Source organism: Bombus flavifrons, chromosome 6 (assembly GCF_040668555.2).
Source record: "Bombus flavifrons isolate JBK064 chromosome 6, iyBomFlav1_principal, whole genome shotgun sequence".
Taxonomy (NCBI): Eukaryota; Metazoa; Arthropoda; class Insecta; order Hymenoptera; family Apidae; genus Bombus; species Bombus flavifrons.
The window spans coordinates 14,925,405-14,946,256 of record NC_138447.1 but is presented as its reverse complement, the minus strand read 5'-3'; the positions used below and the strand labels follow the sequence as shown (position 1 = coordinate 14,946,256).

Here is a 20,852-nt window from a genome sequence, read left to right as displayed (position 1 = left end):
ATAGCTGAAACTACCCAACTGAAAACTCCGAACCACCCAAACTTCGTTAGAAATACAAACTGCCTTTATCGCCGATATTACGTCGTTGTCTTATACGACGTATAGAAAATTAGCAATTTTCTTAAGCGAACCAACGACGTTTCTCGCATCTGCTATCTCTTATCGCTCTTTCGCGGATCGTTTACTCGAGCACGCATCTGCCGTTGAAACGTTAACGAGAAAGGTCAGCGATTATTATTGGTAGCAAGTCGGTCACCTTCATCTCGTAGCTGAAGTGGCGCGTAGGCGCGTTGATCGCGATGAGAATTTCAATTCGTTCCCGTCCTAGGACAGGCTTAGGTGGATGTACCCCCGACACTGAAAACACTTTGTTTCCAGTCATCGCCGCGGAGCGACTATAATTAATGAGCGGGCTCATCCTTCCCAGGTGAGCAGAAGGATTCACGGGAGAGTAACGACGATTCCCTAGGACGGGTTCGTACAAAAGGAGGATCCACCTCATTACTCGAGAGATTACGGATAGATACAGAAACGCTTCGCGAACTTCTCACGCGACTCATCCATTGCGGTCAGAGATAAATGACGAACAGTCGTGGCACGATCGGAACGGATGTCCCGACTTGTCGACGGGAAAGTATTATTCATCGTGCCCACCCACGGTCAAGTATTAAACCGGCCGGCCGACAAAGGTATCGAGAAAATCCGTATTATAATTCGCTTTATCGACGAGCCTCGTGAGAATGCGTTTTTCTACGCTTACGAGCGAAGGAATTTTCAACCGTAGAACCATGGAAGATGAAAACTGCAAATACCTTGAACTTAAGGTGAACGTAATTTTTCCGCCACTTTCGATCGCGTAATCCTGTAACACGGGAAAAGGAAAACACCGTGCGAAGAATTGTACCTCCATCGTGGAAAACGCTTTCTCTAGATGTGGTATTAACAGAGAGGAGAATCATTCGCTAGTCTGCCAGAGACAATGAGATGTTGTGGTCGCCTTAAAAGCCTCTTTACTCCAGATCGATTCAACGCCGAGGCTCCTGAGATACTCCCGTATTTTCTTTGCTAATCGAGTTTCCAGCCCGCACTGTTACCACGGTAACACCTCGAGTGATTTCGAACAGGTTCGCTGCTCGAACGAGAATCGTCGGATCGTTCGATGCTTCTTCACGCTCCAAAAAGACGAACGTACGCGTAGGAACCGCGCCAACTATCCAACTGATTCTATCATTTAAGTTTAGACGCTTGCCCCACGCGCTATTCGTCTCCTTCGCACCTTTCTAATCCTATTTTCGATAATTTTACTTTCGTTTCGACTTCTCTTCTTCTTACTTCGTATCTTATGACAAAATGACTCGAAAATAACCACATAAAACAGAGAGCATCGATATTAGAAAAGAAACTATTACTTAAACTAGAGATACTCGCAAGATACATTGACAAAAAAAAAAAAAAAAAAATTCCTATTTATTTGTTACTCGTAAAATTATCACCTTGAGGTTTGCCTCTGTATAAACTTCCTGTTTCACAACGTCCATCATCAAGGGGTTAAATCATATATCTGGCCGGCTCTTTTCTATTCACCAACATCCCCCGTAAGTCTGACATTCCTTTCACACTTTCTATATATAGAAATATATAACGAGACGTCAATTTCCCTGACGAAGGTATGAAAGCGATTTATTCGATTCCGTGGGTAATAGAGGAAGGTAAGAGCGGTAGCGAGACGCGATTCGAGTAGAGGCCACTCTCACATGGACCTGTTTGAAACGCGTTGGACATGGTAATCGAACCCGTACCTACCTACTCTCCTTTTCTCTCTCTTTTTCTCTCTCTTTTTCTCTTTCCCTCTTCCTCTGTTGGTTCTTTTTTTTTTTCTTTTTTTTAACGTGTCTCGCATCAGCGGGACACTCGACGCGTTTTAATTATGCCTCAAGACCGCTTCCCCTTTGTCTCGGCCCTTTCACGAGACACCCGCACGAGCGGTGCGACTTATTATGTGCCAGCCTCTCCCGTTTTGTTCCACTTAGTGCTCGTCCACCGATCGTCGTCCCTATTCAACGCGTCTTAATGTCGTGGCATTAAAGTGCGGAGGCTCGAGCTTACGGTGTCAATTTTTCGCCGTGAATACCACCAGACCGACATTAATTTCTCTGATTCTTTGCGCGATTTATAACCAACAGTATCTTTGAAACGTTGTTCGAAGATATATTTGAAACTGATACGGTATATTCTTTCTATATTGAGAAATATCTTATATCGTCAACATCGAACGAACAATACGTTTGTTACGTTAAAAAGTAACTCCTTAATACGAATCTATGGAAGTAAAAAGGAATATCGCCGATGTCTTCCTCGCCATTGCTGTTGAATCAATAACGAAATTAACAACGATTCAAACTTTCGCCATACGATATAGGTTTCTTCGCATATACGATCTCTCCAAAGATTGACTTATTGACCGATAAATTAATACTTTATCGACAGAGACCGATATTCTATTGTACGATCGATGTTAACTTCTACAGATATTAAATCCATCGGCTGTGTTCCCATCATTATCGTCGTTGAATTAATCGAAAGCTTAACAAGGGGGCGTGGTGTTCCATTTCAAAACACGAATTTTATTCCTGTTCACACGTACGAACAATTACGAAACTGCGAGACAGCGTCGGCTCGAGTTATGCCAGCAAACCGTGTGTTGCTTCTACACTGTTTCCGCGGTTAACGAGGGATATCGGCGTTCACGGTTCGGCCGCTCGTTAAAACTCAACGAGCTCGCTACGAAAAAGGGCCACGGCCCGACGAATATTGCAACGAGCTCCGTTTTTTCTCTTTCCTTATTTTCCTTTTTTTATCGTTATTTCGGTAGGATCCGGTATGTTTAATATATTCGCGGCATGTGTCCGTGCGCGCACGCGTTCGCAAAAGTTCAGGGCGTATTTCGCGTGGCGAATCGAGGACCGCGTCGAACAGCTCGAACGAGCTATCACAGGTGACGCGGTAAGTTTCGGCACTGCCGATGGCCATGATTAAAAAAGAAATTCATCAAGCGGCTTCTACCGCCGCCGGGGAAAGTATCAGGTGCAACGTAAGGAACGCCGCGCGGCGATGAGGATGCGCCCCGCCGTTAAGTATTTACGCCGCATGACGAGTCACTTTTGTAATCCCTCGTGTATGTTGTAAAGTATTATGCACGCGGACGGCGACGCGGGTCTCAAACCGTGACGGAAGCTACTGTAATTACGCGCAAGATGGTCGTCCTTGCGGTGTGTGCCGGTAGAAGAGTTCGCCCGATTGATCTGCGATCGAGAAACTACGGCCGGTGAAAGGATGCCGGTTTTCGTGCCGCGTCTGACAGCCTCTTTAAAGAGTGATTCGATCGTTTCGACCAGTTTTAACGCCGTCGATATCTATACGATATTTGTGCTCGACGATTATTAGTCGAATGTAAGGATTTTTGCGAGTTAGATTTTTGGCGCAGCATATGCGAGAAGAGAGTTCACCGACGACCTGTAAAATATTCGCCCGATCACAAATATTCGATATATCTAGGTATATAAATATGTAGCAATGTTATATTATAAGTTTATAGAAAACAGTATGATAAATACAATATCGTTGCACTCGCACGAAATCGAATATAATTCTACGACACAACAACACAACGAACCTCATACGACCACGATAAATTCAACTCTGACAGCATTTCCCATGCTCGTTTTTCCCTTAACATACCTTGGTTGCAACAGTCCGCGACAACATTAACATATTTTGACAACGCTAATAAACAATTACCTCTCACGCCACGTCCTTCCCTGACGTCACACTATCCCACAAATATTATAACTTGAGAATGAATATTTCGTAAGTAGACGATATTATATGCACCTTTTCATGTTTACCATGTCTCAGGTGGTTATTAAACGTGTTGGTTCGTTTAATAAAGAGACGAGTGATAAAATTGTAATAGTCAACTATATTAAAATCAACGTAGGTACAAGTGCAGAAATAGTGTATACTGGACGTAATCGTTGCTCGCTCGAAATAATTCAATTCTTCTACCCGTTAACTATTCAACTATTTAACTGTCCTAGAGAGCACGTTCGTCTATTTATATCAACGAAGTTAGAGTTCATATGTAACTCCGGTTGACGATTACAAGTAACGGGAATAATATTTTGTCCGGAGTTTGTTTACCTTTAGACTAGCAAACCAAAACAACGTTGGTATTCCAAGGCACGATGTTACGAGTCTTTTCCCTATTCAAATCTTCCGTTGACTCATGTGCCGCTACATGATCAATTGTGTTTGAAGATTTTTTTAGATTCGAACATTTCCAACCTACCATATTTGAAGCACGAACAATTTCCTCGCTGCAGACCAATTACATACAAAAGTATCAATCCTTTGCTCGAGAATGACTCGAATTTTACTCGTATTACTGTCTTTACTTCGTTGCAACATCCAAAATATCTCCAAACCAGTCTGCTCTCCTCTCGAAACTAGTTTCTACGATTCTCCCAGGTACTACAAAGCAAATGAAAGAAGAGAGAGGGGAAAAAACGCGTGGAGAACGATCAATTTCAACTTGATATCAGAATCGGATCTATTCTCGACTCTACCAGAGTGACGAGGGATATCATTTTAACAGAATCTACCCCCGTGTGTCGAACACAGAGAGAGAGAGAGAGAGAGAGAGAGAGAGAGAGAGAGAGAGAGAAAGCCGTGGATTTTCGTGCCGTCTCGTACGAGTCCATCTCCTTGCTGCCCTCCTCCCTTCCCCCGGGTGAACCCTCGATTTAGACCAACCCCGTGCCATGCTAAATACTCGTTGCGCACAATGGAGAACATATCATTCGAAAATCTGAGCTATACGAGGGCCTGTACAAAAGGTAACTGGATACCGGTACGAGGAGGAGACGGCATGTGAACAGAGGGCCCGCGATTTCAAGCAACCGGGACCCCCTTGACCCACCCCACCCTCTCCTGCCTCTCGTCCATCTCTTACCATCGTTTCACCGCTTTTTTTCGTCTCTAGCTCATTTTTAATAGCCGCTAATAGAGACGTTAAAACGATACGGGCCCTCTTGGCCGACTCGGTTCCGATGCTCAATTCTTTCTTCGCTTACAGCCACTCTTTTTCTCTCTCTGTCTCTCTTTCTTGTATTCCACCCCTTGGGTATAGTCACGTCTACGCGTGTTTGTCTCTTAAAACACCGCTTTCCACCCTCGATTATATATACTGTTGGCTATTGAACAGCGTTCGTTTGAACAACGTCTGTTTCACGTAAGAAACGGGGGTAACTGTTGGACGAAACGCGTGCTTATTTAGAGTCGGTTTATTTAATTTGTTATAGCAGCGATGCCTATTTCGAAAGAGACGAAATTGGATTTATTGGTATTTTGAGCGTAGAAGTGTAGAGCATGTTTGCCTTTGTTAAGGAGCGACGATCGATACGATCGATGATATTTAAGGTTCTCGATATTACCGTAGGTGAGAAACCCTCTAGACGATCGATAAATATTGTCAATCCAACGTTGAGAACCTTAAGTATTGACAATGATATTAACGATAATATCGACAATATATCGATCGTCCGAATTAATGGTTCTTTAGAGGATTCACAATTGTAGATTAGATGCAACATCGATGTTTAGTATTGCGATAATGAAATGTGAGTGAGCCAAAAATTACATGTCTATTTGGCACGGTTGAGAAGACAGCTGGTAGATTTGCATGGGAATAACAAGCTCCTCAAACCTGTGGATGATTAATTTGTAGGAGATTCACCTTTGTCGATAAAAAGAATGCTCTATATCCTTAAAATTCTCGCGTAATGTGACCCTCTTACGCTATAAATCGATCGAATTTGGATTTTTTCAACTAGCCAATAGCGGTCGTTCGGCGTTCACGACTTTCTCGTTGTACAGCGATCTCTTGTAGCTCTTTAATCGTATTATACGAGACTTATCGAACGAGATATTTAACGGAAGGTTGGAAAGCGTGGCGTTGAATTCGTCGAATGAATCATCGGCTAGTGATTTGTTTGTTCGTTCGCGTTACGCTGTTACGCGCGAAAGGAAATGAAGAACGCGTTGCTCGAGGAAGAAGCGGCGAAACGAATCGTGGCATCCGCGCTTTCGCGAAAATTTCATCCTCGACGCGTTCTTTTACCACTACCGAGTTTCTCTGAAGTAGAGGATATATCTGGTGGCACGAAACGAACGAATGAAACGATGGAACGAACGCGAGAGGCTCGTTCACAGGTAGCCCATGATTTGCAGTATTTTAATCCGGGCCGAGATCGGGCAAGCGTCGTCGTCGTCGTCGTTCGCCACAATATGGCGTCTAAAAGCGAACACGGCCGCGTTTAGAGTGGCCCCGTTTGCGGCCCGACGATCGTTTTCGTCTTCCTGTTACCCTCCACTCCCGAGAAACCGGGCAAATGTTTGTCCGCGGACAAAGAGAGTATCCACTGACGCGAGCGTTTCTAAAATCAAGACCCGTTCGAAGGGTCATTAAGGATCACGCAGCGAAATAGCGCGTGAAAGTTGGGAAAAATGCGACTGAAGTAACTCGAATATCGTGTTATCGAGTTATAAACATCGTACGAGATAAGTTAGCAAAGATTAGATATTATTAGATATTATTCGCAAATATTCCAGAAAAAAAGAAAGTATAAATTAAACAAGAAGGAGATGCCCTATATACATTGATATATATGACGCATATATGAACATATATAACACAGGAAGAAATAGTTTCTAATATTTTAGATAATATTCGGATAAGTATGATTTGCAATGGTATTCCCAACGATCGACCTAACGAACACATCGTTCGAATTTACATGACAGCATTTTCGATATTCAATGACATTCTCGAACGGAAGTATCGAGTAATAGTAAATAAGATTTTATTGGAAATATTCGACGAAATATTCTACTATTACAAATATCAAACGCCGGACAAATAGAAAAATACAAAAATAAAAATTCGATAAGTTGGACGATACGTAAGTCTGCGATACGTAACAGCCTAACTATAACGCATTAGCAAATTACTGCGAAAAAGAATTCTCAACGATTTCGTCCGAACGACACTGTTTCCCGCTTTGGAACATCCTCGTCATCTCCGAAGACCGACAAATAATTTTCTACAGGGCCATAGACATTTCGAGTGTTTGCGGAGGCCCCCAGAGTTAGGCGTCTACTAACCTGACCGCTTCGTGGGAAAATCCTCGGAAATTAAATCCTTGCCTTGGCCTCCTTTGAGGAGGATGCTTCGACGAGACTAATCCCGTTGTTTTAGGCTTTTCCGAGCGGCTCCCGGGACAAAAATTATTCTCAGTTGGTTAGACATCGCGAGTAGTCCGACGAACATGGAACGCGATTTGGAAAAATGCTTGTCCGTCCGACGAGTCGTAGAAACAATATTTGCACTCGACCGAGATAAACGAGGAAGAGGGATAATTTTTCTTCCGGAAAACGCACCGCGTCTCTTGTTATTGCAAGTTTCGAACGGCGACCGTGTACCTCGCTGGAAAACAATTTACCAATCAGTTTAATGATCCGAGAGGGCAATTAACCAGTTTCGATCATCCTTCAAGGAACTACACGATGATGAACAAAAGCAGCAAAGTTGCGAGGGTCGGATTTTTCTGCTAAAAATACGCGATTCTTCCGTCGATTTTTCATTTTGAAGATTTTCCATTTGAAAGACTAAATGCATTCTAAGCGAAACTATTCGTTGTAGTTACGACACCGATTCCAGTTCTTAGAATAATCCTGACAAATTTTTAGTTCGTATAATTGAAATTTTCGAACTGTATTTCTCTCGGTTATTGTTCCCATATACAGTTCCAGAATCACCATTCGTTCTTTTTTATATTCTACACCGATTGCAAAATGATCGTACGATCGATTCTTCTATGAGAATTAATTTTCCAGCGATCGAAATCTGAAAGTTTTTAAAGCTCTAGAAAATTGTATATATTTTATAATCTGTTTCACAGATTTTATACGTTGCAACGGATACGTGCATTTAGAAAGAAATCGGGCGAAGAATATAAAGTTTTACCGATTTACGCAGGATTCTAGAGGGAAACTTGGAAACGTACCCATGCTTTTGTTCATCGCCGTAGATCGTTATCGAATATTTCCCTTGTTCGCTTCTACACGATGTTAAGCGTGTTCCTCTTCGTGTATCTTTTCCGGGGTTATTTTCTGCTCGATGAACCGGCCAAGTAGAACGCAAGAAAGCCTATTTGCCGCTAATCGCCGCTATATTAGTCGGCCGTCTCTCGTAAACGGTATCTTTTTTCCATGACATTTGCACGAGCACGTTTAGAGACACGATCTCGATGAGAATTCCGGCGTCTCATTTAATTTAATGACCCGTTTTCGAGAAGCTGGTCGACGCATACATCGGAAATCACTCGGTAAATAATTAATGTGTAATCAGACTCCGTTTGTGTGCGCGAGTGAAAGGGTCGACGACGAATGCCATCGACTCACTCGAGGCAGTAGCAAGGGCGCCATCGAGGCAACGCGAGAACGGAAGGGTGTTTGTCAGCAAACACCATCGAGGACCTCTTAACGCATTCTAAACCTATGCGTGGGGCTCTTTTCGTCGGACAAACTGACGTGGAAGATAGGTATCAGAGAAGAAAGCAGGAGAGCTCGTGCTCGTCTTTTAATTTCTGTTCTGCATTCTCGAGAAATCCGACGGACAATATTTGCTCGACGAATTCTGTCTGGAAAACCGACTGGCGAAAATAAACTTCAGTCGTTTGTATATCGCTCAAGTTGAGACGATTAGAGTGGATACGTGAATTTATCAATTTATTCGCTTGGTGACTAGCGGTGGAAATTGGATCGCTGTCTCGTTGCAAAAGAAAAAGTACATTAAACGGTAGAAGTATTTGGATGTAAATTATATGCGTAGCTATGAAACTTGTAACAAACGGATCAAAATGTATGGAATATAGCGAAATATATCGTGGAAGAAACGAAATGAACTATCGGTCGTATATTTTACATAGAGTCACGCGTATCTCCAAAATCGTATCGTTGTAAATTACAAATTGACCATTCTGATGATTCTGACAGTTCTAGTGTCACTTAATAGACTGTTATCGCTTTACATACGGTACAATACCATGATATTACACGATTCTCTTGCAATATAGTTCTTGTTATTCGCTACAATGTATCACGAAATCAGATCATAGGATAACGAAGAAAGTAAACGCGATTAAAATCACTGTGATTTCTATATACGAACTCCGTCGCAATTATAGTGGCAGCAATTTTCATAACGTTTCGAAAACTTCGTAAGCTTGCGTGGAATTTTTGAAACGGTAGAGAAGCTTCGTTGCTTAAAGGACGGTAGGAGTTTCTCAGGCGAAACGAGTGCACCACAATCGACGTCTCTCAATTATCGCATGACGAGAAAGAGGAGGAACTTCAATGGCATCCGATTGAGGCACGCGCCGTCGCTTAGAGGCTCTCCGAGGTTCGAGAGCCCTCGAATTGATTCGAGTCCCGTGGCACACTTCGGGGCAAATTAAGTTTCGCTTCTGAAATATGCTCTTCTCCCTCTTTCCCTTTCTTTCGCCTACCGCCTCACAGACCGCCGTGTCTTTCCATCGCCATTCATCTTTACCTGTCTTTTATCTGCGGAGATCGGTTCAGCGAATCGTGTTCCGTACCGTTGCGAATCGCATCGAGGCCGATTGTTTTCTTAACAAAACGTCCACCATGAGTAGGAACGACGGGAGATCGCGACACTAAAACGTTCCTCTATCGTTCCTTCTGTCCTACCTCCACCCTTCCAAATCATCCTGCTTCGATCGTTTTCCTCACGACAAAGTGTGTCTCGTTGGGCTTCTAAAAGCGAGCAAAAATTTCGACAATACTCGGAGTGTATCGAATTCCCGAAAAAAAAAACTCTTGTCTCGCGCGATGAATGGAAAGGGGACGGGGTGGGTTTAATTCCTATTACACCGCGGACAAGGAACCCGAACGTAACTTAAGGAGGTCCGGTCGGAGCGTTAGTGAAGCGAGAAGCAGGCGAGTTGGCCGACCAGCGTGCAAAAAGAGGAAATAGCCCCCGGTAACCTCTCGTTTGCACCGGCGCACGCTCAATTAACCATTTCCAGAGAAAAAATTCGCCGGCCAAATTCTACGCGACAGCCCGTGAAGTCCGCGGCTCGTGTTCACCGCGAGGCAACCGAGCTGCACGACGCGGAACACGTAGGTAGAAGGAATCGAGAAGGAGAAGCAGAACGAAGCAGGGAGCACAGCTATATCGATGCGTAAAAAATGGAGAAAATAACAAAAAGGGAAAGGACAGAGGGTAAGACGAAGGGAGGAAAGAAGATGAAGAAAGCAAGGGGAGGACCATTGAGGCAACCCTGTATCGTTTTTCAAGGAGTATACCCTCTCCCGTTTGTCTCTTTCTTTTCGTTTCGACCTTGTTCTCGACTTTTCTACCCTTCTCTCTCTCTCTCTCTCTCTCTTTCTCTCTTCTCTTCCGTTGTCTTTTTGCCTCTTCTTATATACACGAAGATCGTACCGTACCGTTGGGTGTAAGATTTCACGTATACGCGCGGGATGGATCAGATTGGCCTGGCCTTAAGCCGTCGCAAATTACCCCGTAAGCCTTTTAGTCGCCCTGTGTGTTTTGCTGGCTGCACCCTAAACCTCCCCCGTCCACCACCTTTCCTATCCTACTCGTCGTCCACCTCTGGCCCCGCCATCCCTTCGTTCTCGACGGTCTTGCGTTATTATTTTGTTGGCCGGTAATATCCTGGAAACCCCCGTGGGGTTTCGCCAGGCCACTCTAAAGAGAATTTAACCGGAGCTCGCGGTCTAGGGGTTGCACGTTACAGAAATAGTTGTGAACTCGGCGAATTATCAATCGGCTACGGGTTTGCCCTTTTATCCCGCGAGTACGGAATAACACGGACAACTTTAAATTAGGTGCGCACGTTCTAACGTTTAATCGTTGGAACAATTAATTCTGGCACGGAAAGTAAGGGTTCCATCGTTTTCCTTTATAGTTTGCCTGTGATAAAGATACTTGCATATTACGTTGGCCGTTGTAACAAGTATTTTGTATATTAGAAAACGCGCTTTAACGCGGGAAGTATCGATTTGATGTTAAAGCGTGAAAGCTGTACCAGAAAAATCAGAATGGAAGGTATATGGAAGAAAATATAGCGCGAGATAAGAAATACTTTTCGAGATATCATTAAAGAACCTTTAAAAATCGTAGATCTAAAATTTCTATGGAAAATTACGAACGATACTCTGGTGATTCTGGAGGTAAATTCCATGGGTATAAACGTTTGGAGCTTAATCGTGGGGAAAAAGAAATTTTGTACGGTTTTATGTTTCTCTGCGAGATCGATCGACTCGTTTTCCAAAAAATTGTGAATTTTAGTACTGAAAACAATGTTAAAGAAAATTAATACTCGACTTTTCAGCCAGCAAATGATTGTACTCAATAAAGTTTATCTTTTGTGTAGATCATATACTGGTTTTTGTAATAGCTACTCTGAATATTAGAACAATTAGGAAAACATGTAATGAACATGTTCTTCGTGACTTCCCATTCAGACTGCGTGTGTCATTGATGAGACGATATGATATGATACACGCTACAGTATTTGTTCCGTGTACTCTATAAAAACGCGTGTTCTATGGTAATTACGTTTATTTATAGTGCAATGTTGCTGGCATTTCCGATTTGTCAATTGTCCTTCTTGATTTATTTTACATTTTCAAGTCGCTTATTAATACGTTTCGTCTACATTTGGAAACGTTTTATAATAACGGTACCTGCTACGATCTGAATACTAAATTTTGGTCCAGACGTACCAACAGAAGCATCGTTACACCATAATGTTATTTCACGATTTCTAGTGCATCCTCGCCCTTCAACATCCTACTGATTTCCAACAATTGAACCACGAATAATAAGCAAATAACATCGTTTCCATAGAATTAATTATCATAGAAAACAACAGCCATGTTTGCATTAAAAACGTAAAAGTTTCAATTTGCGAATAAACCTTAGTCTAAGGAATATCTTGAAAACACTGATGGGATACGAAACGCGATATATCGTAGCAGCTAAATCTGCCTTCTTTATCCGGTTGATGGTGCCAGCATCAAAAGACTAAGGCCCGAGGCCCTCGGGGCGCGGGAGTAAAAATTTAACGCAATTCCAAGTGATTACCGCGGCTCTGTGATACACCCCTTATGTATCCACCCCTTGATTGGCCTACATTGTCGATGCTTAACTGTTTCATGCACCAGTGACCGACTAGGGGGATATCATTGCGCGCGATAGGGGTAACGTTTTCATAGCCCCGGGGGCGGGGTTGTCGTCATTGTCAAGATTCAAATGTAAAAATCGTGGCGGGAGGTCGACGATATTCCGTAATCCCATGACTGGAATGATTACAACGTTGAAACGGCTTTTTGGTCGTATCATTTGTTCCCATTATAGCCGAAAATAATTCACGAATCGCGTGACGAAAAAGTTAACCCTTATCGCTGGCTGATGCCACACTTTTCTCTAATTCTTATTTTCTTTTCTACGTACATGCGCACGTACCATACGTTTGGCAACACCTATCGCCGTGTCTAATACGCGTCGCCCGACGTATAATTTCTTTATCTTCCAGTTAGATCGCTAATACCAGTATCTAATAATGGCTGATCCATCAAATATTTAGAGTCTAAAGTCCCTGAAACGTCAAACCTTTTATTCCGTTTCATAGTTGAACGTGAATAAAGAGATAGCTATCTTCGAACGACGAAGATCGATTTTATATTTTACCGTAGTTTTTCCTATAAAGATAGCTCGATGTGTAATTAAAAAAAAAAGAAAAAAAAAAAAAAAGAAAGAGGAAGGGAGAGAGATCGTACAGAGGGTGATATGGAATACACATGGTATTTCTTATGGAAAGTATTCTCCAGAAGGATCATCAGGCTCGATGCCTTCGCAGATAGGAAATAACTCTTCGTGGCTCGTTCGAGCGACAAAGAATTTATACCATAGGTTACTCGATACCTTCCCGTAGCATAATACGCACACCATACGTGCGTGCAACGCGCTTGCGACCCAGGTACGTACGCGTTAAACGTACGCGTCTCGTACAGAACGCCGGAGATACCATCTCGTTTAAGGATCAGGATCAGGAGTACAGTGTTGCATTACATCACCGGTCATGGTTATCCCTTAATATACCGGGTGTTCTCTTAACGAGCCCGTAAACGAGAGTCGTGTTACGAAGGGATCTTTAACGACAGAAAAAAGAAAAAAAGAAAAAAAGAAAAGAAGGAAGAGAGTCCGGACGAAGAAATATCGGAGAAATATTTCAAGACATGTTCGAAGAAATGTTCGAAGAAACGTTCGAAGAAACGTGCAAGGAATATTTAAATATAGCGTCGTTTATCATAATACCGATGGAGCCCGGCTGTTTTACCCGGGACAGGATATCACAGCGACGTAACGTTTCATACAATTACATAATTAAAATACCGGCCGTGGAAGCGGCGATCGCCGAGCAAATTACAAACCGCGTGTCATCGTTTGACATCTAATCGAGCGCGTTTACGAGCTGTTATTACCGATTATTTCTGCTAAATACCAACGCCATATGAATTGCCAGCCTCGCGAGCCACCTCTCAGAAGACACGGGCTCTGACATTCGCGTGTCGCGTTCAATTGCAGCAACGTGTTCATTTCGATCAACGGGGAAACGCACGGCGTTGGACGTTCACGGACGCGAATCGACGAGGCTAAATCGTTCGTGCGACCGACAAAGATGCAGAACATCGTATCGTATCGTGTATAAATGCCTGTGTCGCAAGATTTACTACGTCTGATTAAGCAATTAAGCCGTACGGAGGCGCTTGGTGGAGTTTTTGCCGCGTGGCCAGCCAGCAATTCTCGTTATAAATTCAACCGTCTTCGATATGGAAGCTTGCCAGGTACGACGCTGCCTCTTCCTCGGCTACTCTGTTTCTCCCTCTTTCGTTGTCCGCTATCGTCTTGCTTAGCTGCGGCCTTACGACGATACAAGACGAATGGAAAAAGGGGAGGGAATACGTCGGAAATCTCGTCACGGTATAGCCCGCTGTTAATTGTCGCTATAATCTACGCGGCAAGACCGAAATTCCAAGTTGCTAGAAGCTAACGATTGCGGAGCCGCAGAGAGGAACAGAGGGGTCGTTAATTATCTTAGCTAATAACGCGAAGGTTCGCGCGGGACGATCCCGACTTTCCATCGTCCAAGCTATTCACCAGTGATCGAGGAAGAGTATATTAATGGAATGGATGGAGGCAATCTTTTCGAGAAAACGGCCAACATATTAATTTTAACCGTATGATTGCGGCTCTGTATCGGTTTTGCACAAGCGGCCCGAGTTAATCAAGAATTGATTTATGTAACCGTGCGTGCAGCATAGGCTACCACTGAACGATGAATTACGGGAACGAAGCAGAAGCTGGAATTCACCGGCAATTATTTAGCAGTGATTAGACGCGATTTCGAATTAAGAACGTCGAGAGCGGCGAGCGGCCAACAGTCGAGTCACGTCGAGAAAGAATCCGTTTAGCTAATTTCTGTCGGCAGACTCCGAGAAGAGCAGGCCCCCCCACGGCGTTCACTGTTGATTCATTTTATTAATTTTTCTCATTCCCCACGATAATTCGATCCGGAGACGAAAGCAGAGGCGTCCTCGACGACTGCTGAATTAAAGACATTACGACGAGTCACCCCCGAAATCGGTCCGTTCGAGCAAACTCCTTCTGTTCTTTGCTGCTGCTGAAAGGGAAGAAAGAGAATAAGCGAGGAAATTACCAGGCCCGTGAAAATTCAGCGACGACGTCGCCCGTCGGATTTATTACCGACCTTCCACGTCATTATCATTTCCAAATTACGTTCGTTTCACGACTTCGTTTCGAGACACCGAAGAAATTCTTCTTCGTTAACATGCTACTCTATCGAGCGTAGATACATGTAGCGATTCGCCAAAGTATCTCGACTTTTAATTTAGTATTAATAAAAATACAAATTTCTACGAACGTATTACGCGCGTTGGTGCGAAGGTTCGAGATTCCTCGCAGACTTCAGACTTCAACGTCCATCGGTGTGAATCTCTTTCTCTGTTTCTTTTTTCTTCTTTTTATCTTTCTTCTGCCTTGTCGTCGATGAGGAATAGAACGGTAGTCTATGGGGAATAAACGTAGCCGAGCAGAAAAATTAAACGCATTCAGTATCCCATAGGGTGGACCAAAGAAGGGGGAGAGAGTGCGAATCAATTTCTGACGTGTCGGCCGTGTCCGTGTAAACCAATTTCAGGCAATTTCGCGTCAAGAATAGCCTCTTCAACAATGAATTGACCCCACGCGAGGACCTTTCCAATTTTAACCGATCTCGAGAATACTTCTTCGGCAACGGGCAGGCGTTCGTGTTCCAACTCACCGCTAGCTTCCCCTTCGGCGACGACGATCATGAGATCGAGATGAATCAGACATCGCCGAGAAAGCTTTTCCTCTCCTTGACCGAAAAATCTTTCCTTTCGATTTCGTTTTTCAGCGAAGCACGAGTCCAGGGAAAATGTCATTTATAAGACAGAGTTAATCCGAGATGTTTGATACCGAGTCTGTAAATATTATTTCGTTTAACGTATACTTGGTGAAAGAGATGAGGTGATCGTCGGTGAAGGTGACCACAAGAAATACTCTTGATTTTCAACAATAACGCTTATTAAACTCGTAACGATTAGCAACGGTCAACGATTAACAACGAACTATCAAGAGTGAATAACCCGTTTCTCTGATTGTGTTGGCTTCGCGTAACCTTTCGCGCATCGCAGCTCGGGGCAGAATGAATCTTTTGCTTTCAAACCAAACAGATTATTTTCTTTGTTGCCCCTCGATATCCCCAGTACGCGCGCGTTTATTAGAAGTCCGCGACGATTGCCGCGTATGCATTCTTCCGAATATTCGGCCAAAGAACCGTAGGCATATCGATGGTACGTTAGGCCTGTCGGCCTTAAGCTTCGAAGGTATAGCGCTTTGTGTCGCGAAGCCGTTGAAAATGTCCGTGGTCGAGTGCCGCCACAGAGATACAGCGACGTTATAAATTGATGCACATGAATAGATAAAATCGATCGATGCAACCTTACTCAGAGGTGTACGCATTTTGTGGGAACGTCCTAAAATTTCAGACAGGAAAGATCGTTTGTCGATCGATGCGATAAGTATTGGAGAATAATAATAATAATAATAATAATAATAATAAAAGTATAAAAAGAATAATAATACATTCGATATATACATCAACTATAAGATAAAAGACACAGCAGTCTTCGTCGTTTCGAAAGGAACAAAATCCCAGTGTCGTCTCCCAAGGGAACCGCTCGCGTACCGCTTTATCGCGAGTGTATTTTCAGAGAGCCGCGTAGCCGCGTGTCCTGAGTGAAATTAGCAAATCCCTGCTCCCTCGAGGCAGCAGGATACGCGTCGTCCATGGTTTGGTCGTTGTGTTACAACACGCACCGCTTCGTATTCCTGGCCCCTTTTCAATGTTCCGGTTTCTTCGACTGTCAAATTTAATAAGCTCGCTATCCCGATTTTCCTCGGACCGGAATACACTCCGCAAAAGCCACCTTCGAAATATCGAAGCATCCTCTCGTGAATACAATTTAAAAGAACGTTTACACTATCGTTCGATATTTTCGTCGTAAGTTCGATAGAAGAGTAACGGTGAATTTTTTCCATTTGCGAGATACGTTATCGTATTGATGCGATAAATAGTAATCCACGCCGTATAATTTGCTTAGACGTCGTGGCGGAATTTAGTACGCTCCCCGCAAAGGAGTCAATTCCGCGTTTCAGGGAAACTCGATTATCGAGGCCGCATAAATTGCCGATAGCTTTCTGTCTTCCTCGTCCTTTCTTTCTCCTTCGATCGCGTTACCATGATTCCATTTTATTTCTTTGCTACCTCAAGCTCCCTCTAGTTACCAGCGACGAATAGTTAAGGCAATACCCTGTTCATGCAAATTTTGTTAACGTCCTACGTGAGTAGTACGCGGATTGATAGACGTACAGAAGTAGCCTTGCACGATGGTAGCTGAAAGGTAGCTGGAAGGCAACTGGAAATATAAACATGGAAATATAAAATACCGTTTGCCGTGAGAATGGAACAAACGTATCAGACCAACGATCGAAACATTAGTGTTTAATATTAACGATTTGCGCACCGCTCCCGGATAATTACATTTCGCGCAATGACCGAGCCCTTGTTAAGACATTGGCTACCGGTTGACAACGTTGCATGTTGATACGACGTCATTAACACCAGCCACGTCGTTTCGTATATATGTCGGCTGCATATTGCACCGGGCAAACATTAAGGTCGCGTCCACCAGCTTATACTTTTATCGTTCGAACACGCTTGCAAACTAAAGAACCGTACAACGAACTCTTAAATGTAGCTGCATACACCTTCTGCTTAAGGAAACCATCGAAACGAGGTGTTACGCGTTCGACTTATGGTGCTCACGTACGAGTTGTACGCGCAAGAAGCTTAATGACGATCAGAGAGGGTAGAGCTTGACAAAACGATACAACAGCCGGTTACCCAAAAGAATTTCGTCAAATTATCTGGCCGCTCGATCGGTCCCGGCCTGTTTCCTGGAAACACGGTAGCTGGATTACATGCAGATTTCTACCAGCTCAGCTGGATCGTTACAGTTTTTGCCCGGGTTACACACTTTCGTCGACTGTTCGCGAAGCAGCGGGCCTGCTTTTAAACCGTTTTAGAGCCGGCTCGCGCACACGCGCGTGCGAAACGCTGCTGCGTAGATCGTATCTCGGTCGGGTGTTTACGCGAGAAAGGTGGCTGGACAACGGAACAAAAGGTCCAAGAAACTATACGCGGGGCCAGGCCGCGAGCTAAGAACTAATTAACCCGTTATCTCTACCGTCCGGTCACGATTAATTTCGCGTCTCGAGGGATCGTCGATGGTTCTTCGTACGTGTTTCGTATGTACGAAGAGTTATATACACGGCATTAATCAAAGTTGGAGGCCCCGGTGGATGCTTCCGGGACGAAAACTCAACCGTCTGTTTCGTGTGAGAGACTCCTTTTTAATCCTGGTTCCATCAGTTACGTCAGAGGCTGTCGTTGATTCTTTCTGCGGCTTGCAACTTGTAATTAACTCCGGGTATAAAGCGGTATCAATCGTGGGCTCGATCACGCGAATTCTCCTGAAACGCGTTTCCACGGGTAGCTCTCGGTGCGGGACAGGTTGATTTTTCGAGATTTTGCAATGTAGCCGACGGGCGCCGACCGGTTTCTCGATTACGCTGAAAGTGGCGCGTTTTTTTCTTTTTCTTTTCCGATTGTACGGCCGAATCGATCACTTATTGGACATCGTTGATAGCGACAAGTAGCGAGATAGCTAAGTGACTCGCGCGATTTTAATACGATCCTTTGAAGCTTGACGATGATTCCACGGTTTAATAAGTCAGGGTTCTCGTCGATTCTTTTAACAATCGCTAAATATTTATCGCTGTTACATCCTCACGCTTAGTCCGGGTATGCACGAATTTGTTTGACATTTCTTCGAAATAGTACAACTTTCTCGTCGTGCAAAGTTTCGATTATACATTTATACATTGCATACATCAAAATATACGTCGTTAACTTAAAAAAAAAAAAATTGTTATTCCAAAAAACGTTAAACTAACTCTGGCTAGTCGCGAAATATCGTGAAATTATCTCGTTCTTTTCAAAGGATAACAAATATATCCGAAGAATATTGCGATACCGTGGTAGACTCATCGATTTTTGACTAGTTCGCCTAGACAAAGATCGATAACGAGGCTGTAGCAACGACATTTCTGATAACAAGATATCCATGTAGTCGCTGGAGACTCTGTTTCGTCCGAATTTTTCCTGGCGTCTGTTTCTAGAATCTCCCGCCACTTCTCTTCTCGAGAGGACAACTCGCTGGTTTTTGCGTTTCACTCGGTTAATTTACAGTCCTGCCATAAATCCTTCTGTAACGCGGATCGCAAACGGCTACCGTATCTAAAAACATGGCTGTAATTATCGCTACTTTGTCCGCCGGTAATTACACCGTGCTATTACTCGAAAAATGCCTGGAGTGTTGGACGGTGTGCGCGCGTTCCATGCAGACAGGAAGTACATAGAGGCGAGCGGAGGAAATCGTGCTTTAAACGATACCCACGCGCGTTCGTACGCGAGTGTTCGCTTGCTCGTTTGTTCGTGGCCCGCTCGTTTGATCGTGCAATTATTACGCAACTCATCGCTACTATATCACCTAACGTTTCGCATATAGCACAGATTTTTCCATCAACCAGTCTAGCGCAGGCTATGGTGTCGGTATATTTCGATATGTGCATGCACGTGTACGACGATATATACGGATTCGTACGTACGCTTTTCCATTTCCGCTGTAATTAGAACGACCAGCTAGCCAGAGGTGAACCACGAGCTCGTATCTTGGCCGTCTAGTGGCGTTCGCTACGAAATTAGCAGCAGGCTTTTGCGTAACGCGAGAACGAAATTACTCGCCGGTCCCATTGTGCGCGCAAATGTATGCCTGTTTTTGTTTTCTGTCCTCTTTTTCTTTCTTCTTTTTTCTTTTTTCACTCTGCTAGTTGCAGTTGCTCGGGATTTTTCCCCTCGCGAATACCTGCAACCAGAAACGAACGAACGAGCGGACGTCTCGCGAAACTAGGCGTCTCGTTCGTAATATATAAGCCGCGCAGACCTAGTGCCATGGCGTTGCGTATAGAAATTTCGATTCGACAAAACGATAAAACCGGTTTAGAACGATCCCGGTGGATTAATATCGCTTTTTAGTGGACGTCGAACGCCAGCACGGAGATATACACGGCGCAATGTCTCGGTTGCTAGTCTTCGATCGGCCGATCGTATTACGAGAACGTACGGTGGAAAAAGCGCGAATACTGTTGCCGCGAGTTCTAGTGATTAAAAACCGGTGTTTGCCCCGTAGCGTCGAGGTGTGCTCTCGTTGGTAGAGAGTCGCGTTGTAGGCTAAAGGAGAGGAGAAGACAGGTATATAACGCGAGTCACGAAGCGTTCACGCATTCGTCGTATTCGGAGCAACAGGAGCTTATCGCGGCGTGGAATCTTTTCCTCGGTCGAAAACCTCGCTTTTCTCCGTAAATTAGGGGCCCGTGGCTATTTTCGATGGCGGATGTGACGTTGCAGCCTTCGGAAGTGGCCCTTTTTGTTAGGAGCCGCGGACCATTCGCTCGCCTGGCCGGCGTTAATAGCGGTTTGCTGCCCTTTCTGCTCGTTTGCCGTTAACCATCGCGCTTTTTAGCGGCCCTCCGTCTATATTGTTTTCGGATCTCGTTCGCCCGATAAAAAATATTCACTTTGCCCTATAGAGAACTTCGTAACGGATAAAGAACTACCACCGGTTACTTTATATTACGTGTAACGAGTATTTTTCTATTCACGCGTTGCTTCTATCAACTTTTCTCCATTTGTTCGAGCATCTAATAACCGAGTAATTAGTAAGATATCCAAAGCCAATTGTACAAAGTTTCATCCATATAATCAAACACACGTGGAAATAGTATTTTATCGTAGTTGATTCAAGTATCGTATAACGAGCGGCGATGAAATTCCGTTTGGTGAGTATTTAACATCGTAAATCGTCGAATAATAAGGATCTCGGTCGCGCGCACTATTTTCCGTCATCCGTGTTATTTTGATTTTATCAGATTTAAAGATCGACGATTTATGCGTTTACGT

At 43.9% G+C, this 20,852-nt stretch overlaps 2 protein-coding genes across 2 annotated transcripts in view; both read right to left on the bottom strand.

Moving 5' to 3' along the window:
• Window positions 1-8,397, bottom strand: part of LOC138180898 (epoxide hydrolase 4) — a 72,492-nt gene extending 64,095 nt beyond the window's left edge. Inside the window, exon 1 of the mRNA XM_069115224.1 lies at window positions 8,381-8,397. The gene's annotated coding sequence lies outside the window, so the exon portion shown is untranslated. The remainder of the gene's footprint in view (window positions 1-8,380) is intronic.
• The window catches only part of Optix (optix), a 53,820-nt gene that overhangs the window by 4,270 nt on the left and 28,698 nt on the right, over window positions 1-20,852 (bottom strand). The window lies entirely within an intron of this gene.